The sequence below is a fragment of the Miscanthus floridulus genome, chromosome 8 (assembly GCF_019320115.1).
Source record: "Miscanthus floridulus cultivar M001 chromosome 8, ASM1932011v1, whole genome shotgun sequence".
In the NCBI taxonomy this organism is placed as follows: Eukaryota; Viridiplantae; Streptophyta; class Magnoliopsida; order Poales; family Poaceae; genus Miscanthus; species Miscanthus floridulus.
Window position 1 is genome coordinate 85,815,334 of NC_089587.1, and position 27,616 is coordinate 85,842,949.

Consider the following 27,616-nt stretch of genomic DNA (forward strand, 5'->3'; position numbering starts at 1 on the left):
GCACATAATCATTTTACAAAACTTATGGTGTTCATTATGTTTGCTGCAGCAACAATAGCTCAATTCGATCACTCATTGAATTTTTATTTATGAATGTGATGGTGGTGTTGTACTAGATTCTTTCTCTGATTCAGTTAGTTCCAGACTTCCAGTTCGCTTTGGAATGCAAACTTCAAGAAACGGTATTTGAAAGAAATGTTCCGGGTCCGAAATAACATGTGGCTTGTTTAATATCTGCTATGTTTTTCCTATTTTGTGAGAGCATGTATTAGTCACAATGGTACCAAACACAAACCATAGGGAAAACCTGCTACTAGATCCTGGTGACATGGAAGAACCAGTTCCTTGACCGACTGATTGGTGATCTTAATTTCTTCCCTATTTCTTTTCTTCTTCTTCTTTTTGTGGGCTTTGATAATTTTTGTCGTGGTTATATACTATATGTTCAGTCATGCTTGTGTTGGCCGGTTGGCCCCGGCTGCGACGGAGCTTTCTGCTTTGTGATGGCCACGAACTAGCTGAAGTGCTCCGTGACTCTGCCGTGGCTAGTGACATCGTTACTGAAGTAGAGGTGCAGCAGCTAGATTTTGCAAATCCTTCAAATTTGGACTCAGGAGCTGCAAGCCAAGTGTTGTCTCGAGGAGTGATTGATTGATAGACAGGAGTTTGGAAATTGTAAAATTTGTAACAAAAAGACAAATAGGAATAATAATTTCAACTGTTTTGACGTTTGAGTCCACGAGAGATCATTTGGTAACCATTTGCCAGCAGTATGCTGTGCTGGCCGTGTGGGTGAGGGTGACAGTGCGTCAAAGTGTTTTTTTGTAAAGTGACGTCCAGGTGTTTATGAAAGACAAAAATCTAGGCAAGTTGGTGAGTGCCAGGCCTGCAAACTTTACTCCTACGAAAGACTGAAAATGTAAGCCAATCGAGCGAATCTTGAGGTGACGCATCAAATTGCTGGCTCGGGGCAATTTGATGCGCCGGCACACCATTTCAGAGAAAAGTACTATACTCTTAGTCTTAGCAGCGTCATGCGGTCGTTTTAGCTCACTAACGAACTGTTCCAGGCAGGCGTCATGAGAAAAAAAATTCCAAAATAGAACAGGTCAGTCCATACTTGCATATATATATATGCAGTACCAGTGCGTTGACATAGTAAGTCAAGTGTCTCCTGTGCGTCTAATCCTCTGTATGTACCCTGTAGCTGTGGTACTGTGAACAACCAGACCCCAGGCAAAGCAACTAATACATCCCATGGAGTTCTCACGCCTCCTCCTCGTCTGCCTTCTGGTGGCCGAGTGGGCAGTGCTCGCCACCGCAGACGTCCTGGTGTCACCGAAGCCTGGCTGCCCAACGATCACATGGTGCGGCGGCATCGAGGTCCCGTTCCCGTTCGCCTTGAATGGGCGGTGCGCAATCACCAAGCAGTTTCAACTCAACTGCACGACGACTGCGGGCGGCAGAAAGCTGTTTCATGATGATGGTCATGGTAATAAGTTGGAGGTGAGGAAGATCTCCGTGCAGGACAACAAGGTCTGGGTCAAGACTTCTATCTCTCGGCAGTGCTACAACCAATCCACCAAGGGGATGATGACATCTGACGAAGCAAAGATGGACATGACCAGCATGCCTTACGTGCTATCACACCAGGATAACAAAGTCATCGTTCTCGGGTGCGGAAGTTCTGCCAACATGGCAGGCCACACTGTAAGTGATCTTAATATTATTCCACGACACTCGAAACATGTACTCCTGTGTTAGCTGATATGCAATCTCATGTCGTCGCTGTGCAACATCCGCACTTTCGCAGTACATATTCGGCTGCCAGACAACATGCAGCTATCCTCTCAAGATCGGCTCATCATGCTCCCCTACTGATGGCTGCTGCCAGGTGAAATTCTTCCCGACGAATATGCGGGTCACTCTCGAGTCTATTTTGACGACCCATTGCAGAACGCCACTCAGAATCAGATTCAGATACAGAGGGAGGGGCACTCTTGCAGCGCTATGCCACTGTGATGGAGAGCAAAGCCTTCAACTTCAGCACCACTTATCTCACCTCGACGGCGTTCTATGACAGAGACAACGCTAGTGTGCCTGTTGTGATGGAATGGGGGATCACAGCGAAGAATTGTGAAGATGCAAAACTAGACAAGGAAGTGCCCTATGCATGTGTTGCCACCAATAGCCAGTGCAACAAGGCTGGTGCCGGCTACGCCTGTACGTGCTCCCATGGATACGAAGGCAACCCTTACCTCCTCAACGGATGCAAAGGTTCATTTCCGTGTCCAATATTTCCAGTAGTTTTTTCTCTGAAAATTCTCTTATATTTTTTATGAAGTACCTCTCTTTTCTGTTGAAAGGTAATACCAAATATCATACTGTTACTAATTGGAGGCTTCGTATTTGGAGCTTCTGCATTAATCCTCACGATATGCGCTACAAAAGAGACAAATACCAGAAATTAAAACGAAAGAAATATCTAGCCTTATTTAATTTAACATACACCTTCTAATGTTTTCATATTATGATACGGTTCTCGTACAGATACTTTCTTATCTTTATCTGGTTATTATGCTAGATTAATATGATCATATATGGTTTTCCTCCACAGTCATAGAGTCCTCTATTTCTTGAGTTGCAATTCCATGAGTGCTTGACATGAAAATTAATATAATCATGGCTTCCTGCATACATGTATATGTGATCCAAATGGTAACACCGATCATGCAGATACACCTTGAGTTAATTGATGCTATAATAACTGTAACAAAAAGTTTTATAGTTAATAGTGATGGAGGTTAGTTATTTAAATGTTGAAAATATATGTTATAGTTAATAGAGGTGGAGGTTAGTTTATATACAAACTTAGAGGGTTACTTGCAATTATTTATCATAATGACATACTCCCTCCGTCCTATAATATAGTGCATTCTAGCATTCAAAATTTGTCTTCAAATATAATACATTCTGGAGGACAAAAGCCAGTTTTGCATTAAATATTTTCCATTTATCAACCAATCACCATTAATCACGTTGATGATGGCGTCTGATTAGGAAATAAAATAAGGGTACATGCGTCTTTTATGTTCTCTCTTAATTTGTCTTAAAATTTCTAAAATGCACTATATTACAGAACGGAGGGAGTAGGTGGGTACTTACTCGATGATAGGTAATGTACATGCATATTTATGGGTTATCCCAGAATATTTTTCATATTTAATAGGTGGGTAACTTAGACGAAGATTTGAGAACTAAGCTATTATTCAAAATGTCATAGGTGAGTAATTTAAATATAGGATTGAGAGTCTACATAGAATATTTGTATATTAGCATAATCGATAGTTTAGGTATAAATTTATGGGATGGATTCCTTTATAATAGAAATGGGTCATAATTTAAATATAGATTTAGAGGGGTACTCTATACTATTTGAGAGAATTCCTTATTTGACACTGGGAAAATGAGTCGTTCCTTTCTTGGCCCTGAAATTTTCTTCGTTCCCTATTTGACACTCACTTCAACTTTCATCCCTAATTTGACACTACCGTCAAATCCGTTAGCTAACGGTGTTAACTGGTTGTTAAAAAAGACGTTTTTGCCCCTGGGAAAAAAGCGGGGAAGCAAATTTGAGAGGAAAAAAAACCTGCGCCCGCCTCTGATGCATGCGCCCAGCTGCAAAAAAAGGCGCAGGCGCAGGTTTTTTTTCCTCTCAAATTTGCTTCGCCGCTTTTTTTCTAGGGGCAAAAACGTCTTTTTAACAGCCAGTTAACACCGTTAGCTAACGGATTTGACGGTAGTGTCAAATTAGGGATGAAAGTTGAAGTGAGTGTCAAATAAGGAACGAAAAAAATTTCAGGACCAAGAAAGGAACGACTCATTTTTCCAGTGTCAAATAAGGAATTCTCTCATACTATTTTGGTCAAAATAGGGGTGAGTAATACATAAAAAAATAAATACTATAGATCTCAGCTATTATTGTCAATGTCGAATAGTGTCTACTAGATTTGTGGTGGGATTTTTTTATGTTTAAGAATTTTAGGATTTATATTTTCTACTGCTCTCATGAGGATTAATATGGAGGCTTCAAAAGAATTCCTCAATTAATGATTGTAATATTGTATTTAAAAATACTCATAATTCTGTTATGGAAAATATTCCAAACTAACCACTAAATAAATATCAAAATTAAACCACCTCAGCCATTTTAAAATATGAAGTAAGTAACTTCCTAAATTTGCATTTAAACTACCCATCTGTCATAGTGAACCATAGTTTAAATCAAACCCCTAAGTTTTCTTATAAATTACTCTCGCGAGCCATTACTAAAAGTAACTAAATTTCCTACATCAAAATTACCAACATACGATATCACAAAACATATCATAAAATGCCTCTAATATGATTTCAAAATACATGCACACCAAGTTACGTACATGCATTATCCAAAATATATATTTTGGCAGTTTAGCAGCCATGAAAATGTTTCCTAAATGAATCACATATGTGATACTAACAAGGCATTTTAAATTATATTAATAATAATATTCAAAACTATAATTTTTATTGAAACATTATATGGAAAATCCTTTCTACTTCCTGGTGTAGTAGAAGAAATTCAACATCATGAGTGTTGGGTGTAGGCAAAAATGATAGTTTATGCCGATGTGGAAACTAAGAGTACAGTTTAGGAACTAGAATCTACATTCTTAATAAAATAATAGAACTTTGAATAAAGATAGAATAGACACTAAGCTTCAACTCATGTGGATCAAAATTGCATTACAAAATTGCATTGCAAATCTAAAATTCATGGAGTCATGAACTAACATAGTGAAGATACAAGGAGGTTTGATGCCAAGGAGAAAAAACTAAGAATATGTATGAAAATATATATAGTAATTGATAACCGAAGTTTACCACTCAGATAGAGATTACCAACTGTAACACCCTAGAAGAAAACAACAAAATCTTCTAGAGAATTACCACACTACACCACAACAAAGAACCTAACAATAGAGTACATGAAAGCATCAACCAGCAAAACGATTAAACAATAAAGAGAGACTTTAATGTTCACAAGTCTAACATAACTCAAACCAACCAAACCATTAGCTCTAACATAAAGGCAAAATGAAATATCCAACTAAAATCAATATTATTATTATTACAACGCACGTGTCCCAAAGATGTATATGACTCAAAAGTGATGTGCACAAGTGTCACTACTCCCGTCCCAACATGCATCCTCCAAGCTCATGTACATCTGTGTGTGACTCAAAAGTGATGTGCACATGTATTGCTACTCCCGTCCCAAGCATGCATCCTCCAAGCTCAAGTACCTAAGAGGGAAAACAACGTTTGAGATTTATCTAAAACATTTGGGTTATTTAAATCATAGTTTGATTAAGCATCAAATTTAAATAGGATGGTACTAAATACATCAATTACTTCATAAATATATAAGTATAATTCATAATACAAAAGTTAATGATGCAATACAATGCATGACTTCACTTCTACCCATACATCCTAAGGAGAGGGGGTGTGGGCTGCAACCGCATTGCTCGTTTCAACATTCATTGGTGTATCGGTACTTACCGCGCCAATCCAGCTATGGTTTCTTCACTTGCATATCAATTGGAAGAGTGCAAATGCAATGTTACAATGTATAGACTTCATATACTTCATAATTCATAGATTAAAGAGCAAACTATTAAAAATAGCATACTTCAAAGTAAAGCAATAGCTTCAAATTCAGAATATCCGGCTATTGTGAGATTTTAGAACTAAGCATGATCCAAAGATGCATCACCTGATTACAAGCAAAATCTCAGTACCAACACCTTCATATAATCAACACAACCAACGTATAACACACTAGAGTGCCTCAAACCCACCGCTCAAACGTCTACCGTTGTGCTACCGTTCCTGATAGCAGCATTGTCTCTTCTCTTTTTCGTAACCATACATCCAAATTTATTACCAGATGAGTTATCTACAACTTTGGTATAGTATAAGATTTGGCATAAGAGGTCTCTAAGATGGCATAAACAACATCTGAACTTAACTAAACTTTTCTAACAATCAAAACAAGGCAGCAAATTCATAGAATTCATAACTAGAGATATACTCATAAAAAATATGTTCTTACCAATCTAGAAAGCTTAAGAAAAAACCTACAACTTTTGTTTAGATCAAAAGTTCAAATTATTCCATTAAGATGGCCAAAACAGATCAGATCTAAAATTGTCCAAATTCTTGTCACTAAAAAATAGCCTTCTTAAAACGATCATATCTCCCAAAATACATGGGCTATGAGGGTGATCTTGGTGTCAAAATAAAGGTATTGAAGTCTTCTACAACTTTGTCCACAGTGAAAAAAAATCATAAAGAATTCATTAAGACCATTAAGATTCCTTAAAATAATTATGAACAGGAAGTGCACTGTATGACGGGGTTTCAACGTGGACGAAACTAATTTTGGGAATTACTCCAACTAAATCCCTCCTAAATAAGTGATTTAATCTATAAAAATTGATCCAAGAAGTGGGTAAAGTTTTTACATCTCACCTAGGACAACCACAGTGAGCACGACCAAAAAAACCTCGGTGATCTCCTTTTTCCTTCCTTTCTTCCTTCCTCTTCTCCACCTCACGCTACGACTAGATCGTCGTTCCGTTAGGTTTTCACAAGGGAGAACGAGCACGGCAATGACGGTCGCAAGCTCTAAACCCCTCTTCCCCCCCCCCCCCCCCCCCCCCCCCCTATCTCTTTTACCCTTTGCGAGAGTTGCAAGTGACGACAGCTGTAGGGCTAGCAGGTCTTGCTTGGGAAAAGAATAAGAAAAAAAAAACACGTGAAAAAATTTGGAGTCTGCCACGGGATACAGTCCTACCACTGTAGCAATACGAGTTTTGTACCTTTTTCCCTCAGCTCTTGTGAAGGATGCAGATAAATAACACGGATGAGTAATTAAACGAAAAGCACGTGACAAGCTTCACGCATCGGTGGTCTCCGTCCATCCATCGGGATCAAAAAGTCAAATTTTGATTTTTTTTTTCTTTCAAGCATCTGGTCAACCTTCCCGAAAATTATTATTTCATATTAAATTCACATTTATTTTAATGTGCACTCCTAGGTGTTACGGTAGTATCTATATGCATTAAATTAAATGAACAAAGGGAGATGGCAAAGCTAAGAAATTTGGATAGCTATAGGTAATAAACTTATCCATAAACTTTTGAACATTTGTGTATGAAGATTCTAGACCTTACGAGAGCACGGTTGATGGACTACTACATTTACATTTGCTTCTCAGCATAAGTATTTTTTATATCAAAATAGCTTTTGAAGTACATTTATTGTTTGTAGATATAGATGAGTGTGAGAACCCAGAAGCCAACTCATGCTATGGTGTCTGCCACTCTGTCTAAACTCCCCTGGGAGTTTCCAGTGCCGGTGTCCACGAGGGACCTACGGAAACCGTTGGACGAAAGGGCAATGTAACAAGAACTCAGCCATAGGTACATGTCACTGTGTACACTTATTATATTTACTCCTCGTATTCCTCTTTAATTTAAGTAGAGTTTATCTGATTTATAGAAAAATACACCGACATTACAATACGAAATTAATTTTATTACATTCACACTCGAATATATTTTGGTAGTACATTTATTTTCTATTACAGATGTTAATCCGGTGTTCTGTTTTTCTCCCCACTAACTATCGGGCATATTGAATTCTTTAGACGTCTTTTGTAGTGCTGAATAGTCAGGTCAGATTATTTTTCTACTCACCGTAGAAACATTGTGAATGCAAATTTCCAAGCATGTATATAGTTATATAAGTGTTAGTTATATAAGTGTCGGTGTTTCGAGTTACCACCGACGAGTAAATTTCTAATATTGCGTGTCTGGCTCGGATGGTGTGCTAAGAGGACACGAGGTTTATACTGGTTCGGGCTAAATGTCCCTACGTCCGGTTCGTCGCTGCTGCTCGTGTTACTAGCACTGAAAGTTCATAGTAGGGGTTACAAACGAGCGAGAGGAACAGGTCCAAGTCTCTGATGGAAGAAATGAATGGGTGCCGAGAGCTCGGTTGCTGCTCAACCATATGCTTGTGTTGCGTTCTGATCGGTTCGAGGTTCGATGGGTTCGTGATGATTCGATCGGGCCTGGCCTGAATCGATGGATTGGAGGTCAGATGCGGTGCGATGCCTCTTATGGGATGCCCTGCTTTCCCTTTTATAGGCCAAGGAAAAGCATGGGTTACAGCGGAGGGAAAAAGAAGAACGAGAGAGAACCGAAGGCCTTCAGGATCGTCGGGTCCTTCTTCTCCTTCATGCAGGTTCCGCCGACCCTGTAGATATCAACAGGGATGGCTCCACGTCGCGGCCCTGTCCGTCACTAGCGCCATACGCAGGTGTCGTCTGTCGGTCATGGCACTCCACTCCGTCCTGACGGACGTCGTGGTGAACTGATGCGCCCGTCAGTGTTCGTACGGGGGTTAGGCAGCAGAGCACCGGTTTGCCCGACGCTGTTCTTGATGTAAAAACTCCGGTATGGCCTGCCAAGGCCATGGGTTACATCGGGGCATATTGGTCTCTTCCCTAGTGTCAGAGCTTTGACCTAGGCCCATACGCTTGGACCTAGAGTGGTTGGCGGAGGTATGGGTCTTCATCGGGCGAGGCGAAGCCCGCGGGCTCGGGGTCGGGCGAGGCAAATCCCGCGGCCTCAGGGTCAGGTGAGGCGGAGCCCATGGCCTCAAGGTCGGGCAAGGCGGAGTCCTCCCTCGGAGGTCGGGCGAGATGGAGCACAAACCCAAGGATCGGGCGAGGCGGAGCGCAAACCCAAGGGTCGGGCGAGGTGGAGCGCAGACCCAAGGGTCGAGCGAGGCGGAGCTCGTGGCCTCGGGGTTGGGCAAGGCGGAGTCCTTCCCCGGAGGCCGAGCGAGGCGGAGCCCGTAGTCTTGGGGTCGGGCGAGGCGGAGCCCCTGGCCTCAGGGTCGGGGGAGGCAGAGTCCTCCCCTAGAGGCCGGGCGAGGCAAAGCGCAAATCCAAGGGTCGAGCGAGACGGAGCCCATGGCCTCGGGGTCAGGCGAGGTGGAGTCCTCCCCCAGTGGCTGGGCAAGGCAGAGTGCAAACCTGAGGGTCAGGCGAGGCGGAGCCTACGGCCTTGGGTCGGGCGAGGTGGAGCCCTCCCCTAGAGGTTGAGCGAAGTGGAGCTTGCGTGCCGGGGGGTCGGTTGGAGCTATAGTCGCACCCTTGACTGCTCGAACGAATCCATGTTGATGGTCATTAGCTCCTCCTCTTCGGGTACCCTAGTATTGGTCCCTGACAGTAGCCCTCGAGCCTGTGGAGGAGTGGAATACTCTTTCGGAGGTTTTTCCAAATAGGAGGACTCTGAGGGCCATGGCCTTCTTTTATCGCCCACGACGTGACCTGGGGACGGTGATTCCCTTTCGTCGAGATCGGACCCCTCAGGGGTATAGCCATGAGATTTGGTGGGTCGGAAAAGGTCTTTCCCTGATTTCAACCCCTACGGGGGTCTATCGTTCTACGACCGTGCGTTCGGTTTCCTTGTGAGTCCAACTTTCCTCGAGCCCCCACGCATAGCGGGTGTCTAGTCGAGGGTCGGCTCGTCTTTGTGATCGTCACCCCGTCCATGGTTTCCGCAACCAAAGGGGTTAAGCCATGCCATGATTTTCCTCTATGGACAAGCCATGGTGCTCGGTGAGCTATTAATGGGCTAGCTCGAGTGGGGCCCTAGCATCCCGTTCATGGGGATTTGGCATGGGTCTATTCAATCGGTCCCGAGGGCTCTCTGCCTTTCTTCGAGAAAAACCCTTGGATCGTATCTGGCCGAGACTCAATCGTGGGCCAGGATCCCATGGCGCTCGTGCACTCAGGTACTGCCCACTAGTAGGCCTATCCCTTTCCATCACTTATCTAAGGGTGCTCGGAGCGGTTGTCAAACCCATCGATGGGCCAACCTTCGAACTCCTAGGCCCAGACGGGCCATAGAGGCATTTTTAGATCCGTATCCCTCTTACCTGTGATGGGTCATGGCCCGTCCAAAGAGGCGAAATGTCTGATGAGTTTTCTAAGGGAACGGATAGAGGTTGCGTGCGCATCCCGTAGTGAGACGTGGTGGCAGATCATGGCAGGTGCAGAGATCTAGGTGTGCGGTTGGTTTCCTCACACTCATCGCCCCTATAAAACCAAAGGGTTAGCCCCCCAGGTTCCATACCTTGCATTCTTGCCTCCATAGCCACGACCACCGCCACCAATCACTTAGGTTTCCTACCTCTGCATCTCCACCGTCGTTGAGCCCGCATCCATTCGCCCCCATCTCCAATGGATCCATGGTGCCATTTCGACATCACCTTCTAGCGCATGGATGGCCTCGTCCATCGCGGTCTTCTCCATGCACGGACCTCGGCCGAGGAGTGGCTGCTACCCGATGAGGAGGATCTGCCATCACCACCTGACAGCTATGTGGTGTTGTTCGCCCACTTCCATGAGTGTGGGTTCACAACCCCTGTCCACAAATTTCTTCGGGGGTTGCTACACTACTTCAAGATCGAGCTGTAGCATCTTAATCCCAATGGGATCCAGCACATGGTGGTGTTTGTCACCCTGTGTGAGGGATTCCTAGGGATTAGACCCCACTTCAATTTGTGGAGGTACTTCTTTGTCATCACCCTCCTAAAGAAGAGGGAGAAAAGCGGCAGGCAGGAGCTGCATATGCCGATGGGGTGCGCCGGCATCCAACTTTAGAACAATCGGGCTGGCAAGTACCCATCCATGCGGCTCTCGACGTCCAACAAGGGGTGGCACTCATAGTGGTTCTACCTCAAGAATGACGCCACTGCCCCTCTGCCGGAGTTCACCGGGCGTTTGATTGAAGAGGCCCCAGAGTCGTGGAGGAAGTGGGGCGTCCTGGAGAAGGACAAGAAGAAGATCCGAGACCACATTGCCGCCATCCACATCCTAAAGGAGAACTGCCTGAAGGGGTTGGGCATCATTGGGCCCTACCACACAAGGAGGGTGGTGCCATTGATGATGCTCGTGCTCCTGCTATATGTGATGGCGCTCGAGGTGTCGTTTGATGGAACGGCGCTCACCGAGGGGGTGCTCCCCTACTCCGAGATCATGCAACGCATCAAGGAGGCAATGGAGTCCTCATGGGATGACACGGGTGCCCCCCTTGATTTCGTCTACCTAGTGCTGGGACATCCTCTGATGCGGCCAGAACCAGACCACATCGTCCTCGTAAGTTTCCCTTTCTCTTGCTTTTTCTTCAATTGGTTTCTCGACCCCTTGATACTAACTTTGAGAGGGGCGAGACCAGCCGAGTGACCTCATCCGCATGGATCACCCAACGTCGTTGCTAAGGGATTCATCCATGAGGGCGGTGAATCATGCCAAGGGCGAGCGGTTGAGAATGGTGAAGGAGGACAAGAAGAGGAAGAGGCAGCAAAAGCTGTAGGTGTGGGAACGAGGGGAGGATACTGACAGCGATGATGATGATGACGATGGAGATAACGACAAGGTAGCCGATGATATCGAGTGGAATGACCTGGAGAACGAGGATGCGCTGACAGGTATCGGTTCATCCTTATAGGCATTGGGACCCTTCCTGTTCCATGGAGGGGAGGGCACATCCGGGGAGCCAGCAGAGATAGGCCATACCATCAGCCTGCCCTAGGAGCCAACAGGGGCGGGTGGCTCTACCATCACGCTCGAGGTGCCAGCGGAGGTGGGCGGCTCCATCATCGCTCCCTAAGAGTCAAGGGGGGCAAGCCCCTCTACCCAGGAGTAGGGGGCGGGCTCGAAACATCCTCATTCTGACGAGGTAGAGCAAAGGTCGAGGGGTTCACCCCCCCAAATGCATCTGTCGCCTGACAGCGCTGAGGTGAGTCATCAGTTCCTCTGTTTTTTCTTGTTTTAGTCGGATTTCATCATGATTTATGCTTTTCATCCCTTGCAGCGTTGACAGGCAGTGTAATCCTTTGGCGCTGGTGCCAAAGAAGAGCGTTGCCCTCCAATTGAGGCGGCAACCGTTAGCTGGTATCACGCCTATTTTGGGTGGGAGCAGCGCTAGTGTGACCGTGTCGTTGGTTGGTCAGACGCTGCCCATGGTGGTGCCCGTGCCCTCGGTGGGACGGGCAGACATAGGGGCTCAAGGGGCACCTTCGGAGGTCATAGAGTAGCCTACGATGGCCGCAATACCGCTGCCGATGATGGGGCAAATGGGGCTGCCGACCACGCTCGTGGCACCGACCACGGTGGGCACAGTGCGGCCGGTTGTGGCCCCATTGACATAGGTGGGGGTGGCGGAGGCCATGATAGATGGGTCACAGTCGGGCGCAACCGCAGTGGCGCCTAAGGCACCGGCATGACCCATGCCATCGGCGACCCAAGTGACGGTGCCTGGCACAGGCCGGATGAAGGGGATGCAGCCAAGGGGTCCCTATGAGTTGTGGTGCTAGGAGAGAGAGGTCAACGTCTGCACAGCAAACCCCTTCCAACACCAAAGGGGGCATCCTAGTGGGGACATCACTGCAAGAGGGGTCGGTGATGCTTGGAGCCAGAGGAGAGTCATCCCTAGCCCTAACGTCGATGGGCAGCGACTCACATGCGCAGGGGTGAGCCCTTGCTCTGGTTGATGAATCTATAGGATCCCGCGTCGATGCTTTTCACCCTTAATGATGCCACCGAGAGCATGGAGCAGGAAAGCCTTGATGTAGGGATCGCATCCATGCTCGAGGCCCTGAACCAGGCCATGGGCGCATTGCACGATGTCGTCGTTCCCTCCGGCCGGGTATTGTTTGGTCCTACTTTTTGACCATATCTTCCTTTATATGCTTTTTGTATCCTGACCATTGTCTTCCTGTAGTCCCTCATAGCTCGCAGCCGGGGGAAATCTTAGTTCCTTCATCAACAGAAGGAGGCCTAGGATCACCTCGTCGAGGAGGCATGGCTATGCAGGGAGGTAATAGCTTAGCTTGTTGCCACCTAGCAGAGGGTGGTTGAGCTAACTCCTCTCACTGAGGAGGCGGACAATCTTTGGTCGTGGGTGGCCGAGGCCCATCGGGATGCTGATGAGGCTGAGAAGGCATTCGAGGCCCTATCGGTGAGGTCACAAAAGGACAACAAGGAGGCTACCAAGGTCAAGAAGGAGCAGGATGAGCTCCTCTAGAAGGACACCGAGACCTACCAGCAGATCCTTGACCTTCTGGTTGAGGTTGAGAAGGAAAGGAAACTAAAGCTAGGAGATGAGGAGAAGCTCGTAGCCCTAGAGAAGAGGACGAGCATGTATGCTGCGGTGATCGCTCGGCTGCGCAAGGAGCAGGATGAGCTGCTCCAAACCACGGAGAGGCTCCACTCAGAACATGGCACAACTCATGAGGAGTGCGACCAGGCTCTTCAAGAGCATGACAAGGCCTGCCAAGAGCATGATGACACGTAGCAGAAGGTTGGCTCACTCTAGGCCAAGCTCGAAAGTGCGACGACCCAAAAGCTAGAGGCCAAGAGCATTTCTATCGGGCTAGCTATGGACCTTGCCGAGGTGAGGAGTCTTCAGGTGGAGAGTGACAAGCTTGGTATCCTGAGCGCCGCCCTTAGAGTGGTCTACGATGACCTTCTACTGGTGTGGTCAGAGGGGACCAGCTCGCTCGTGGCTCGTGCCGTTGAGATCATGGCTCTAGTGCGCCAGCTCGAGAGGAGTGCCCTTCGTGCTAGGGTCAATCAATCCTTCACGATTGCTTATTCTCATTATGGGGACAGCATCGATCTGGAGGCAATAAGCCACGGCTACGCATTGGGCTATGAAGTCCATGAGCTGGAGGAGATGGAGACAGCGGTGGCTCCCCTTACGTAGGACCTGGCAGACAAGATAGAAGACATAGTTCTCCCTCGGAAGGGCTACTTAGTTAGATAGGTCGGGCGGTCATTCTTGTAATAAGTGGACAAGTTCTGACCCCTTTATATCATTTAAACAAACTTGTCATTTAGTTTGATCAAATCTGTTCTTTTGTTTTAGTGTGAAAGAATTTGTTTTTTCTCCCCTTTTATGTGTGAAAAGGGGTTAATGCGTTCCGACCCTTCCGTTTGTTAAGACCATAGAGTTTGAGGTGTAGGAGGGAAACTCTGATCACACTGGTAAGCAAGAATGACATAGCCGCTAGGGCATAGGTTTCTTGCAATCCGACCAGCCTTACTCAGTCGTTTGTTTTCATGAACCTTTCCACTAGGTTTTTAACATGAGGAAGGGGTCGAGCATGGTGACTATTTTAGAAAGGGTGTATATATACCCTTATCATCCCCCGAGTGAGACCTAACCCCTTGCCGTTGCTGGGGTTGGGGGATTGGTTGTCACTAAAGATCGAGGAGAGGATAGCGAAACTAGCAGAAGAAAGCGTCTCTTGTTTTCATACATACCCCTCCCTAGGATCTAAGCCATCATTCTATGACCGTGTGTTCAGTCTCCTTGTGAGTCCAACTTTCCTTGAGCCCCCATGCGTAGCGGGGGTCCGGTCGAGGGTTGGCTCGTCTTTATGATCGTTACCCCATCCGCGGTTTCCATAACCAGAGGGGTTGATCTAACTTCACTTGCCTCGATGGCTCGAGTGACTACTCGGTGAGCTCGCTAACGGGCATGTTATAGTGGAATCTGGGTCCATCATTTATGATAGGGTCGGCATAGCCCTCATGTGGCATTCCACTACTCCTTAACCCGCCACCTAGTAGATGCCCGAGCCATTCTAGAGAGCAACTCAGGTGGCCCACTGGCCTCCCCTCGATGGAGATTCTGTCGGCTCGGCTAGGATCAAACGAGAATATTGAGATGACCATGTCCACTTCTAAATGGGTCGAGAGAAGGCCGCTAGGGCTCATCTATGTTTTCTCCCCTGGCTCTGTTCGACATGAGGCGGCCTCGAGGCCTTCGCAGGCCAGCCTTTGAACCCTGGTCAGTTGGATTCCCTGGTTAGGGTTGGGTAGATTGAGCCCCCAAGCCTCATTGGGCTTGGCAGGGGTCAGCTGAATTTCATGCGTCACCCCATCCATGGTTTTTGCAACTGGAGGGGCTGAGCTAACGACACTTGCCTCGATGGCTTGAGTGTCACGCTCGGTGAGCTCACTAACGTGCATGTCCGAGTGGAATCCGGTTCTGTCGTTCGCTAATAGGGTTGGCATCGCCCTCATCTGGCATTCCCCTACTCCTTAACCTGCCTCCTAGTAGATGCCTGAACCATTTTGGAGACCAACTTAGGTGGCCCGCTGGCCTCTCCTCAATGGAGATTCTGTGGGCTTGGCTCGAGGTTAGGATCGAATAAGAAGATTGAGATGACCCTATCCACTTCTAAGCAGGTCGGGCGAAGGCCGCTAGGGCTCATCTATGTTTTCTCCCCTGGCTCTGTTTGACACGAGGTAGCCTCGAGCCCTTCATGGGCCGACCTTCGAACCTCGGTCAGTCGCCGCTCATATCGAATGAGATGACTACCGCTTCATGATGTGACGCGAAGCATTGTGATGTAGCAATTGCATATGCAATGCTTGGATGTATGGGATGCATGTATGAATGCGTGCATGAGAATGGATGAATGAATGATCATGCATTGGAAAAGAAAAGTGGGTGTTGGTAAAGTTACCTCGATGGCATGAGTGATGAGTTCGGGGAGCTCTTACCGGATATGTCCGTGTGGGTCCGAGTCCATCATTCGTGATGGAGTTGGCATAACCTGCATGGGGCATCCCACTGCTCCTTACCCGTCTCTCGATCGTGGCCCGAGCCATCCGATCGACTTCGGGCAACCTACTAGCCTATCCTCGATGGAGATTCTGTAGGTGGGCCCCTCGAAATCCTTCCTAGGAAGGCAGAGGCTAAAGCCTAGGGTGTGGGGACAAAAACACTATAGCCATTGGGGCATAGGTTTCTTATGGTCCTACCAATTTTTACTCAGAGTTTGTTTCCGTACACCTTGCCTCTTGGTTTTTAAATGTGAGGAGGGGTCGGGCATAGAGAATGTCTACCAAATACGCACTCTTACTGGCCCCCGGTGAGGCCCAACCCCTTGCCGTTGCTAGGGTAGGGGGCTCGATAGCGAAATTAGTAAGAGAAAACATGCGTAAAGTAAGGGTGACCTGTCTCTCGACTGTGGCCCAAATCGTCCGATTGACTTGGGTGACCTGCTGGCATAGGACTTACCTTGATGGCACAAGTGATGGGTTTGGGGAGCTCTTACCAGATATGTTCGAGTGGAATTTAGGTCTGTCGTTCATGATAGAGTTGGCATAACCCGCATAGGGCATCCTACTGCTCCTTACCCATCTCTTAGCAGTGGCCAAGCCGTCCGATTGACTTGTGTGACCTAGGGAGATAGAGGATGAGATCATCCCCCCAAGGAATTAGTTAGGCAGATACGCCAGGCAACGAACTTGTATTAAGTGGACAAGCTCTTAAATTTTGTTATGGCCAAAAAGCTTTTTAGCCCTTCTCCCCTTTTCATATAAAAAGATTAGTGCGTCTCGACCCCTTCCGTCATTAAGGCTGTAAAGCCTAGGGTATGGGTGAACAAACTCTGATCACACTGGTGAGCAAAGGTGTCATAGCCACTAGGATGTAGGTTTCTCACAGTCCGACCAGTTTTACTGAGTGTTTATTTCTGCAACCCTTGCTTCTAGGTCTCAACATGAGAGAGGGTCAGGCACAAAGAATGTTTGCTAGGTGGATATACTCTTAGACACGCACCTACTCTTTCCGTAGCTAAGGCCAAAAGCCCAGGGTGCAGAAAAAACTTTGATCACGCTGGTGAGCAAAGGCGCCATAGCCGTGGAGGTGTAGGTTTCTCATAGTCCGACTAGTTTTACTTAGCGTTCATTTTCGCAAACATCGCTTCTGGGTCTTAACATGAGGAAGGGTCGGGCGTAGAGAATGTCTACCGGATCGGTACGCTCTAATTAGCCCTTGAGTGGGGCCCGACCCCACCGTTGTTGGGGTCGGGTGTCACTAAAGATCATGGAGTTTGATAGCGAAACTGATAAGAGAAAGTGTGCATTTATTAAGGGTGCTCGATGTTCCAAGCATTGATGAAGACCTCGCCGTTGATGGTCTTGAGCTTGTAGGCACCTAGCCAGAGCACCTCTACGATGACGTACGGTCCCTCCCATGATGGAGAGAGCTTGTGGCGGTTCTTGTTGCTCTGGACGAGGCAGAGCACCAGGTCCCCAATGTTGAAGGCCCGACCCCATACTCGATGGTTGTGGTACTAGCGTAACGCTTGCTAGTACTTGGTCGAGCAAAGGAGGGTGACATTGCGCGCTTCATCTAGCTGGTCCCTGGCATCCTCAAGGGACACCTCGACTCCCTATTTGTCATATGCCCTGACCCTCAGCGCTCCATAATCGAGGTTGGTTGAGAGGATAGCCTCGGAACCATAGACCATGAAGAATGGTGTGTAGCTGGTGGCCCGACTGGGGGTCATCCTTAGGCTCCAAAGCATCGCGGGAAGTTTCGTGACCCATTGTCCACCAAACTTGTTCAACCGGTTGAAGATCCTAGGCTTGAGGCCTTGTAGGACCATGTCATTCGTGCGCTCGACCTACCTGTTCGTGCAGGGGTGTGCCATGGCGGCCCAATCAACGTGGATGTGGTATTCATCACAGAATCGGAGGAACTTTTTTCTGGTGAACTGTGTGTCGTTGTCCGTGATGATGGAATTCGGGACCCCAAAGTGATGGATGATGTCAAGGAAGAACAGGATGGCTTGCTCGGACTTGATTGCGGAGACCGGTCGAGCCTTTACCCACTTTGTAAACTTGTCCACGGTGACAAGCAAGTGTGTATAGCCCCCGGGCGCCCTCTTGAGAGGTTCGACCAGATCGAGCCCCTAGACCATGAACGACCACGTGATAGGGATCATCTAGAGTGCTTGGGCCGATAGGTGGGTCTGCCGAGCGTAGTATTGACACCCTTCGTAGGTGCGCACAATCTGTTCAGCATCGGCAACTACAGTCAGCCAGTAGAAGCCTTGTCGGAATGCATTTCCGATGAGGGTTCTAGGCGTGGCATGGTGACCATAGACCCCACTGTGGATATCGCTCAGCAAACGCTTCCCTTCTTCGATGGGGATGTAGTGCTATAGGATCCTAGTGTGGCTTCACTTGTAGAGCTCGCCCTCAATAAGGACAAAGGACTTGGTGCGACACGCGAGCCACCGAGCATCCATTTTGTCCATCGACAGTGCCTCACGGAGGAGGTAGTCGAGGTAAGGTGTCCTCTAGTTGGCCAGAGGGTCGGGCTCTATTGCTAGATCCTCATCAAGCTCCACAACCTAGGGGTTGGATGGAGTTGATGGCTGATTAGCCCCTAAGCCCAGGGTAGGCGGCTCACCACTGGCTTGTTCTGGCTCCTCGTAGTAGACCGAGGGCTTGTGCTGATCACTAGCGAAGACACCCATTGGCACCGGCTCTTGGCCAGACACCGCTTTCGCTAGTGTGTTGGTTGCCTCGTTGAGACGCCTCAGGAAGTGATTGAACTCGAGACTATTGAATTTGTCCTCCAGCTGGTGGACTTCTTGGCAATATGCAGCCATCTTGGCATTGTGACAGCTCAACTCCTTCATGACCTGGTCGATGACCAGCTAGGAGTCACCTCGAAAGTCAAGGCATCGGATACCCAACTCGATGACGATGTGCAGACCATTAATGAGCGCCTCATATTCGGCCACATTGTTGGAGGAGGTGAAATGGATGCGAACCATGTACCTCAAGCATACCCCGAGGGGCAAAACAAAGACTAGCCCTACACCGGTGACTTTCTTCATCAGCGATCCATCAAAGTACATCGTCTAGTACTCCTCGTCGATGATTGCTAGCGGCATTTGGACCTTGGTCCACTCTGCAATGAAATCAGCCAGCACTTGGGACTTGATGGCTGTCCGAGAGGCATATGAAATGCCTTGACCCATCAACTCGAGTGCCCACTTCGTGATTCTTCATGTGGCATCCTGGTTTTGGATGATCTCGCCAAGGGGGAAGGACGTCACGACCGTCACTGGATGTGACTCGAAGTAGTGCGTAGCTTCCTCTTGATGATGAGGATGGCATATAGGAGCTTCTAGATTTTGGGATAGGTCTTGGAATCAGATAAGACCTCGCTAATGAAGTACACGGGACGCTACACTTTGAGGGTGTGCCCCTCTTCTTCTCGCTCCACCACTAGGGCGGCGCTGACCACTTGCGTGAACGCCGCAATGTAGAGTAGAAGCGGTTCTCCATCGGTCGGAGGGACCAAGATTGGGGCCTTTGTCAGAAGTTGCTTGACCATGTCAAGTGCCTCCTAGGCCTTGGGTGTCCATTCAGAACGGTTGGTCTTCTTTAGAAGCTGATAGAGGGGGAGACCTCATTTGTCGAGGCGCGAGATAAAGCGGCTGAGCGTGGCGAGGCACCCTGTAACTCATTGTACCCCCTTTATGTTCTGAATCAGACCCATCCTTGTGATGGCCGAGATCTTCTCTGGGTTGACTTCGATGTGTGGTAGAACCGCCCACAATAATGCACTTACGGAGGCGCTCGTCTTCCACCAGATACTAAGCACCCCAAAAGCAAGCTACGACGGCAAGTTCCGTCGGGCACACCCCAAGGGAGAGCCTAAAAGGTCCACATTTCTTCCCAAGGATCCAATAATGAGAACGAGTTACAATACTTAATCCATTTCATACATCCAGAGTTCTTAGAAATATATTATTATAGTTCCAAATTCAGATTGCAGAATATTAAACATCGGAATGAAAATACACATCTAGCGGTAACAAACAAGGATCTATCTATGCCCACCAAAAGAATCCTTCATACAATGGCTACTCCTCAAGCATTACCTGCAACAGGGGTAAGTAAACCCTGAGTACACAACGTACTCGCAAGACTGATTCGACTAGTGGGAATAGTTTCTCAACTCCAAGGGATATGCAAAGCTTTATGGTTTGCTGGTTTTCTTTTTGCAGAAAGCAATACTAATAGTGAGTCCTTATTTATGTTATTATTAGCAGCCATGATTAATTTATTATCTAGCCATTCTATGTAAGCACCTATTCTACTTTCAAGCAAGAGTTGAGCAATCAGTTTCATTGCATCACCTTTCATCTTTCAGTTCTTACTACGGTGCTAGACCATAGACAAGTTGTACCGGATTGCCTGACAATTCTTGAATCAATGCCCCCGCTGGGTACCCCAAAATCACACGCCCTGCTTGTACCCCAGGCACAAGCAGGACCAACCCATCACCCTCCTGTCATGGGGTCCAGGTCCACGTCTAAACTTGGACTCCAAGCCCCTACTCCTAAGTCCTAGACTTAGTGTGGTGCAAGGACCTCCACCATCTCTGCCTCCAATCAGTCAGTCCGAAAAGAGCTGGAACCCACGACAAGAGAGCAACAAGTTTTCCCTGCGCCCATACCCAAGTATGTGCTGGGGATAATAAATCTGTGACTTACCTAGAGACCTATGCAATGGCCGGTCCTTAACCGACACAGACAGGGAAAAGTGTAACCAAGCTATGCCCTATTGGCCACAGGACACAACCTCTTACACCCACCAATACCCAAACCATATCCCTGCCCGGTCTCCATTTTTCCTTTCCACCATTTTATCATAAGTTATCATAATTTTCATCTATTGTGAGTAACGGCATGTTACTCATGCTACCGATACCCTGAGCATAGCAGCTACTCGACCTATACTAGTAGGACTCATAGGTAAGTATATCTATGCATGTAGTTTTCATAAAATGCCTATAACATAAATGCACATCATATATATATATATATATATATATTCAGTAATCATTCAAAAATAGGGGTTATGCACCGGGGCTTGCCTTGGGCAGGCGGTGGGTCAACAAAGTCAGCAATGAATGGCTCTGGGGCTCCCTCCTGTACGAGGACCTCCTCCTCGTACTCCTCAATAATCTCCTCGTAGTCCTATTCGTCCATAGGCACGAACTCTACAAACTCGTGATCTACATACATGAAATGATGATGCAACACTTAGTAATATGGCAACAGCAACTCTTCAAATACGAATACATCCATCAAGCTACCAAGCTAGTCCTACCGACTAAGGTGTTAAGTTACCTACTATTACCCCTAACAAATATGAAGCATGACATATATTAACTTAGCAACTAAAGGTATTCTTACTCTTAATACCGATTTACTCTATATATGATAAAAACAAGGAGTACTAGCTATTCTATTTATCAACCTACTCTAGGGCTACAAAAATTATAATGAGTACATAATAATCTAATGAATCTACTGTAAAAATTTCATGGCTAAAGCTATCATCAATTTGCCACAAAAATTCCTACAAATATTGAGCTAAATAATACTAAGCTTTCTAAATTGAATTTATGAACCTATCATTATCACAGCTAACTATAAACTACTACACCAACAGATAGATAGCATTTTTGTGAGCCTAACAAATTTTGTTTCACTATTTTTGGGCACCTACATAATTTACTATAATTTTACAAAGATCAGTTCAAAACTAAATTGAATAAACCTTTACTAATTCACTAGAAAATGAAAACCCTAAATCTACCGCGTGGCCCAAAGCACGAGTGGCTCAGCCCACTCTGGCGCAATGCGCGCGCATGCACATGACGCACTGGCGTGGCCCAACGTGGCTCGGCCCATGTTTATGCAAAAGAGCCCTCGGCTTTCAATCAAATGGACCCGCAGTCCTTCCTACTATTTCCCTCTCTCACTGACGCTCTCAATAACCCCCTAGCTTGCTTCGAATTAACATTTCAAAGTCCCTGGCCAGAACTTAACAAAGGTCATGGCCCCTCCGACCAAACACCGGTGAGCATGGACCTCCTCGGCCTCAACCATCACCTCCCTAGCACTCTATGAGCGAAGCGCAACCGATCGAGGTATCAAACACTACAAACAGTGCAGCGTGTAGATGTGGCCATGCATTGTGGCGGGGGCTAGCCACAGCAACACCGGCGCCGACAAAATCAACTAGCCCAACACCTATACCACTACCCTTTATCCATCTACAGACTACGGGCAACAAGATAGAAGCCCTATTTGAACCGCTACTACATCCAACCATGCTAGCCATGGGAACGACATCCAATCCAGTTTGTCGGTGGCAGCGAACGCATCCCAGGTGACCTAGACCCCAACCGACTCAACCACCTACTCTAGGAGCAGGAGGGCCTCACCAAAGATGTGTAGGGCAGACTAGATGTGGTCGTGAGGCTCGGCAAGGTGGTTGACCATGTGCGCGGGAGTGCTCTGATTCACAGCAAGCGCAGCGATGGTGTCCCCATCGACCTGCTGCTCCGCCGGTGAAACTGCTACACAGGCGAGGCAACCAAGTCAACACGACTTAAAAGCACCGCTCAATTGAAACAATGGAGCATGGAGCGATGCCTTGGCCGAGCACCCGCCTCAACGGCCATGGCGGACCGCCGCGAGGAAAATGCCCCGCATTACCTCACTAGGTGATGGAAGCTCACCGGGATGACTCCAATCGCAGGCTAACTAACAGGGCTAGTTGCGTGCACAATTAATTGGAAGGAGGTGGACTATGCAAGGCCAATTAGAGGGATAGCTCAGCTTGGTCCTATGGTGACCGGCGGTGGGGGAAAACTCAATTTAAAGACAAACATCATACGGCAGCAGTAGTGGCAAGCTTGGCGCGAAGCTAGACTCCAAATCAACCTCTAGACATGCGTAATTATAAGGATGGGGCCAGCTCTATGGTTTGGCCTTAGCGCGGCTCGGTCAGCCAGTGCGACGCCATTCAAGGTGACGTGACGAGGAGCGTGGCGTGGTGCAGTCACTAAATGGGGAAGGACGGCAGCGCGATGGGTGATGGCTCCATGTGTGCATACAAGACCGGCATGATGACGTGCAACCACAGTGGCTTGACTCGTAAGACAATGGCGGCTCAGCCCTACGTGCCTAGGTGGCTGGCGCCGGTCTAGGGAGGCAGCAGCGTGGTGTCGCTTTAGACGTGGACATGATGGCGAAGGTAGGTGGGGTAAACCCACGCGCGTGCAGCCGTGAAGGGTCAGCAGCAGCAGTGACCGTGCAAGCGGCGGTCGGAGCATAGCACAACCGGGGACGTAGCTCGACGCAACAGCGATGGCGAGCAGAGTGGCTCAGGCGGACACGACGGTGGTGGCGAGCAGAGTGGCCAGGCTCGCTGGGCCCTAGCATGCGCATGTGCGCACGAGTCGTGTGCTAGGGCACGGCAATGGTGGTGTGGCCTAGGAGGCGGTGCGCGTTTGCTTGCGGCAATGCCGGCCAAGTCACGGTGATCGTGGCCAGACGTAGCAACCATTCAGAAACGTGTCTTGCACGCTTTTTAAAGCATCCCAAAAACCCATCTCAATGCTTCAATTGCTAAACCAACTATTTAACACTCGAGATGGCATGTTAGGCCACTAAAACAAGCCCTAAGACCATACCACTACCGAACCCGATTCTCCTATAAAAATTCCCAAACTTAGCCTCGTCACACCGTTTTCTAACTTAAGAAATTTGGTTAAGTCTCGCTCGGATTTGCGTCAACTTTGATTTCCAAGCTACCAACCATGCTAGCTAGTGAATTCCTTTTGCGATCGCAGGCATTTCATCATCACCTACGAAGTTTGTACTACAAACTTTATTAAAGTTTTGTCTATGCGTTCTATAGCATTTTCGTTCAATAAAAATTCATTTAGAACTCTAAGCGATATAACGCGACATGAAATATAACATTCGTTTCGCGTTTCCGATGAACGTTTTGAGTCACAAAAATTGATTGACACACTATAACGCATACACTATCACATAAACATGATGCACATGCAGTGTTTTAGCAAAAGATTATACAGTATAACACCGAGGGTGTTATAAATCTACCCCCCTAAAAAAATCTTGACCTGAGATTTCCTGTGACTAGTGTGGGAAGGAGATAGGAATTACATTTCAATGTAAACTACTACCTATCTGAACCAGAGAGAAGGTGGGGGTAATGCTTCAATATATAGCTCTCTTGTTCCCACATGGCCTCATCCTCAGAGTGGTTTTGTCACTACACCTTGTAGAACTTCACCACATTATTTCTAGTCACTCTTTCCTTTTCGTCTAGGATTTCGACAGGGGCTTAATATAAGTCAAATCAGGCTAGAGTGGAAGTCCTTCAATTTCTATAGCTTCATCAGGAGCCCACAAACATTTCTTCAACTGTGAGATGTGAAACACATTGTGTACCACCGATAAAATATCAGGAAGCTGGAGACGATAAGCAACTGGGCCACACTATGCCAAAACCTTATAAGGACCCACATATAGAGAGGCTAGCTTGCCATGGACACCAAACTGATGCACCCCTCTCATAGGAGACACCTTGAGATACACATAATCTCCAACTACAAACTGTAAGGGCCTTCTTCGCTTGTCTGTATAAGCTTTCTGTCGGCTCTGAGTTGCTTTCAGGTGACTTTGAATAATGCTTACTTGCTCTCGAGCCTCTTTTATGAAATCTAGCCCAAAATATCCATGGTCTCCTACTTCAACCCAATTAAGTGGTGTCCTACATTTCTTTCCATATAGAGCTTCAAATGGTGCCATACTAATGCTCTCTTGGTAGCTATTATTGTAAGAAAATTTAGCTAACTTCAGGCATCCATCCCACTTCTCAGGAAAAGAAATGGCACAAGCTCTCAACATATCCTCGAGCACCTGGTTCACCCTTTCAGTTTGGCCATCAGTTTGTGGATGATATGCTGAGCTTCTGAGGAGACAAGTACCAAGACATTGTTGTAGTTGCTCCTAGAAACAAGAGACAAAATCTAACCCTCTATCAGAGATGATAGTAAGGGAAACTCCGTGTAGGGTCACAATCCGATCAAAATATATCTCAGCATACTTCTTGGTTGTATATCTAGTGTCTACCGGGATAAAATGAGCAGACTTAGTGAGACGGTCCACAATGACCCAAATAGAATCATAGCCCTTGGATGTGTGGGGCAAACCTACCACAAAGTCCATGGAGATATCTTCCCATTTCCAAACAAGAATGAGCAAGGGCTGCAAATATCCCAGGGTACGCATATGATCTGCTTTAACTCTCCCACAAGTGTCACACTCCGCAACGTACTGGGTGATATCCTATTTCATGTTGGGCCACCGGTACAAGTGGCACAAATCATGGTACATCTTGTTGCTGCTAGGATGGATAGACAGCTTTGAATGATGGGCTTCATTCAAAATCTTCCTTCTCAGCTTCTCATTTGATGGAACCACCAACCTGTCTTTGTATCTCACTACACCTTGCTCATCAATACTGAACTAAGGACCACGCCCTTCGGCAATTAACTTCTTGATGGGAGGAATTTCTAAAGTGTCTTGCCTTTTCTCTAGAACAATCTGCTCAAGTAATTCTTAAACTAAGGCAATGTGAGCCAGCACCTATGCATGGTTGAGAGACAAAGGTGTTTCTTCAACCTGATATGACTTTTAGCTCAAGGCATCAGCTACCACATTGGCCTTTTCTGGGTGGTAATGTACCTCCAAGTTATAATCCTTGATCAATTACAACCATCTCATTTGCCTCATATTCAACTCAGACTGAGTGAAAATATATTTGAGGCTCTTATGATCTGTAAAAATATGTACTTTGTTGCCCAACAAATAATGCCTCCAAATTTTTAGAGTGTGGACCACAGTAGCCAGCTCTAAATCATGATTGGGGTAATTCACTTCATGCTTTTTCAATTGGCGCGAAGCATAAGCTATCACACGCCCATCCTACATAAGCACACACCCAACCCCATCTTCGAGGCATCACAATATACATCAAAAGGTCTATCAATGTCTGGTTGGGCCAAGACAGGAGCAGTGGTCAGAAATTTCTTCAAAGCTTGGAAGGCTTCTTCATAGGCTGGGCTCCAATCAAACTTGGCTTCTTTTTGGAGTAGCTTGGTCATCGGCTGAGCTATCTTGGAGAAATCTGGGATGAAACGCCGATATAGTACCTAGCTAGACCAAGGAACTGATGAATCTGGTGCACTGACTTGGGAGACTTCCAGTTTAGCACATCTTGCACCTTGCTTGGGTCAACAGAGATACCGTCAGATGTCAAAACATGCCCCAAAAACTGTACTTGATCTAACCAGAATTCACACTCGCTGAATTTAGCATACAGCTTGTGTTCCCTCAATCGAGCCAGCACTATCCAAAGGTGTTGGGCATGATCTTCATTGTCCTTGGAATATATCAGGATATCATCAATGAATACCACAACAAACTTATCCAGCTCCAGCATAAAGACTGAATTCATTAGATACATGAAGAATGTAGGAGCGTTGGTGAGACCAAAAGACATGACTAGATATTCATACAGCCCATACCTAGTAGAAAAAGTTATCTTTGGTATATCTTGTGGTCTAATCTTGATCTGATGATAGCCTGGACGGAGGTCAATCTTGGAGAACATCTTGGCACCAGCTAGTTGATCAAACAAAGTATCTATGCGGGGCAAATGATACTTGTTCTTAATGGTTACCGCATTAAGAGGGAGATAATCCACACACATCCGAAGAGTGTCATCCTTCTTCTTCACAAAAATGGCTGGACAACCCCAAGGTGAAGAGCTAGGATGGATGAAGCCCTTTTCTAGCAACTCTTCCAACTGCTTCTTCATTTTAGCCAATTCCTTTGGAGCCATGCGATGCAGACGTCGGGAGATAGGAGCAGTACCCGGCTCTAGCTCAATGGAGAACTCCACCTCTCTGTCCGATGGCAACCCAGGTAGATCTTCAGGAAAAACATCCAGGAACTCACATACCATAGGAATAGAGGTAAGATCAGGAGAAGCTTCAGCATGAGCAGCAACAGGTAAGACTGGATTTGAGGGTATCAGAAGAGACATCCTATCCTCAGAAGAAGGAAGCCGTAACTCAACAACTCGCTACTTTATATCCAAAACTACCCCATATACACGTAACCAGTTTATTCCTAGAATTGCATCAATGCCTTGACCAGGCAGTATCATGAACTAGAGACGGTAAGTGTGAGTGGCTAATTCCAAGCTCATTGTGTTTGTCCGAGTATTAACGCACATCTGTGCACCTAGAGTACTGATTCTATAGGCAAGCGGTATAGCCATAAGAGGTATATTGTGCCGATGTGCAAATCCCATGCTCATGAATAAATGTGATGCACTAGAATCAAATAACACATAAGCTGGATGGGAATCAATGGTGAACATACGAGCCATCACCGATTCATTTTGCAATATCTGCTCAGCCTCCGTAAAATTAACCTGTTCAGATCGGCTGACTAGCACTTTCTTCTTGATCACTGTCCACTTGATTAGCCTGAAGTTAGCTGATGGTTGAGCAGACTGGGCTAGCTGGTTTTGCTGGCACTTCCGAGCATAGTGGCCTTCCTTGCCACATTTGAAACAAGCACCAGGCTTGTTCCCCTATCCCAGACGAGGTGGGACCTACTGTTCTTGGGGCTACTGATGTTGCACCTGCGAAGTAGGTGCACGGTACTGCGAGCTCTAGTGTAGCAGTGCCCTCTTTTGAATTTG

The 27,616-nt window shown here is 46.9% G+C and overlaps 1 pseudogene; it reads left to right on the forward strand.

Moving 5' to 3' along the window:
• Nucleotides 1-1,257: 1,257 nt before the first annotated feature.
• LOC136469517 (wall-associated receptor kinase 4-like) overlaps nucleotides 1,258-27,616 on the forward strand; it is a 30,910-nt pseudogene continuing 4,551 nt past the window's right edge.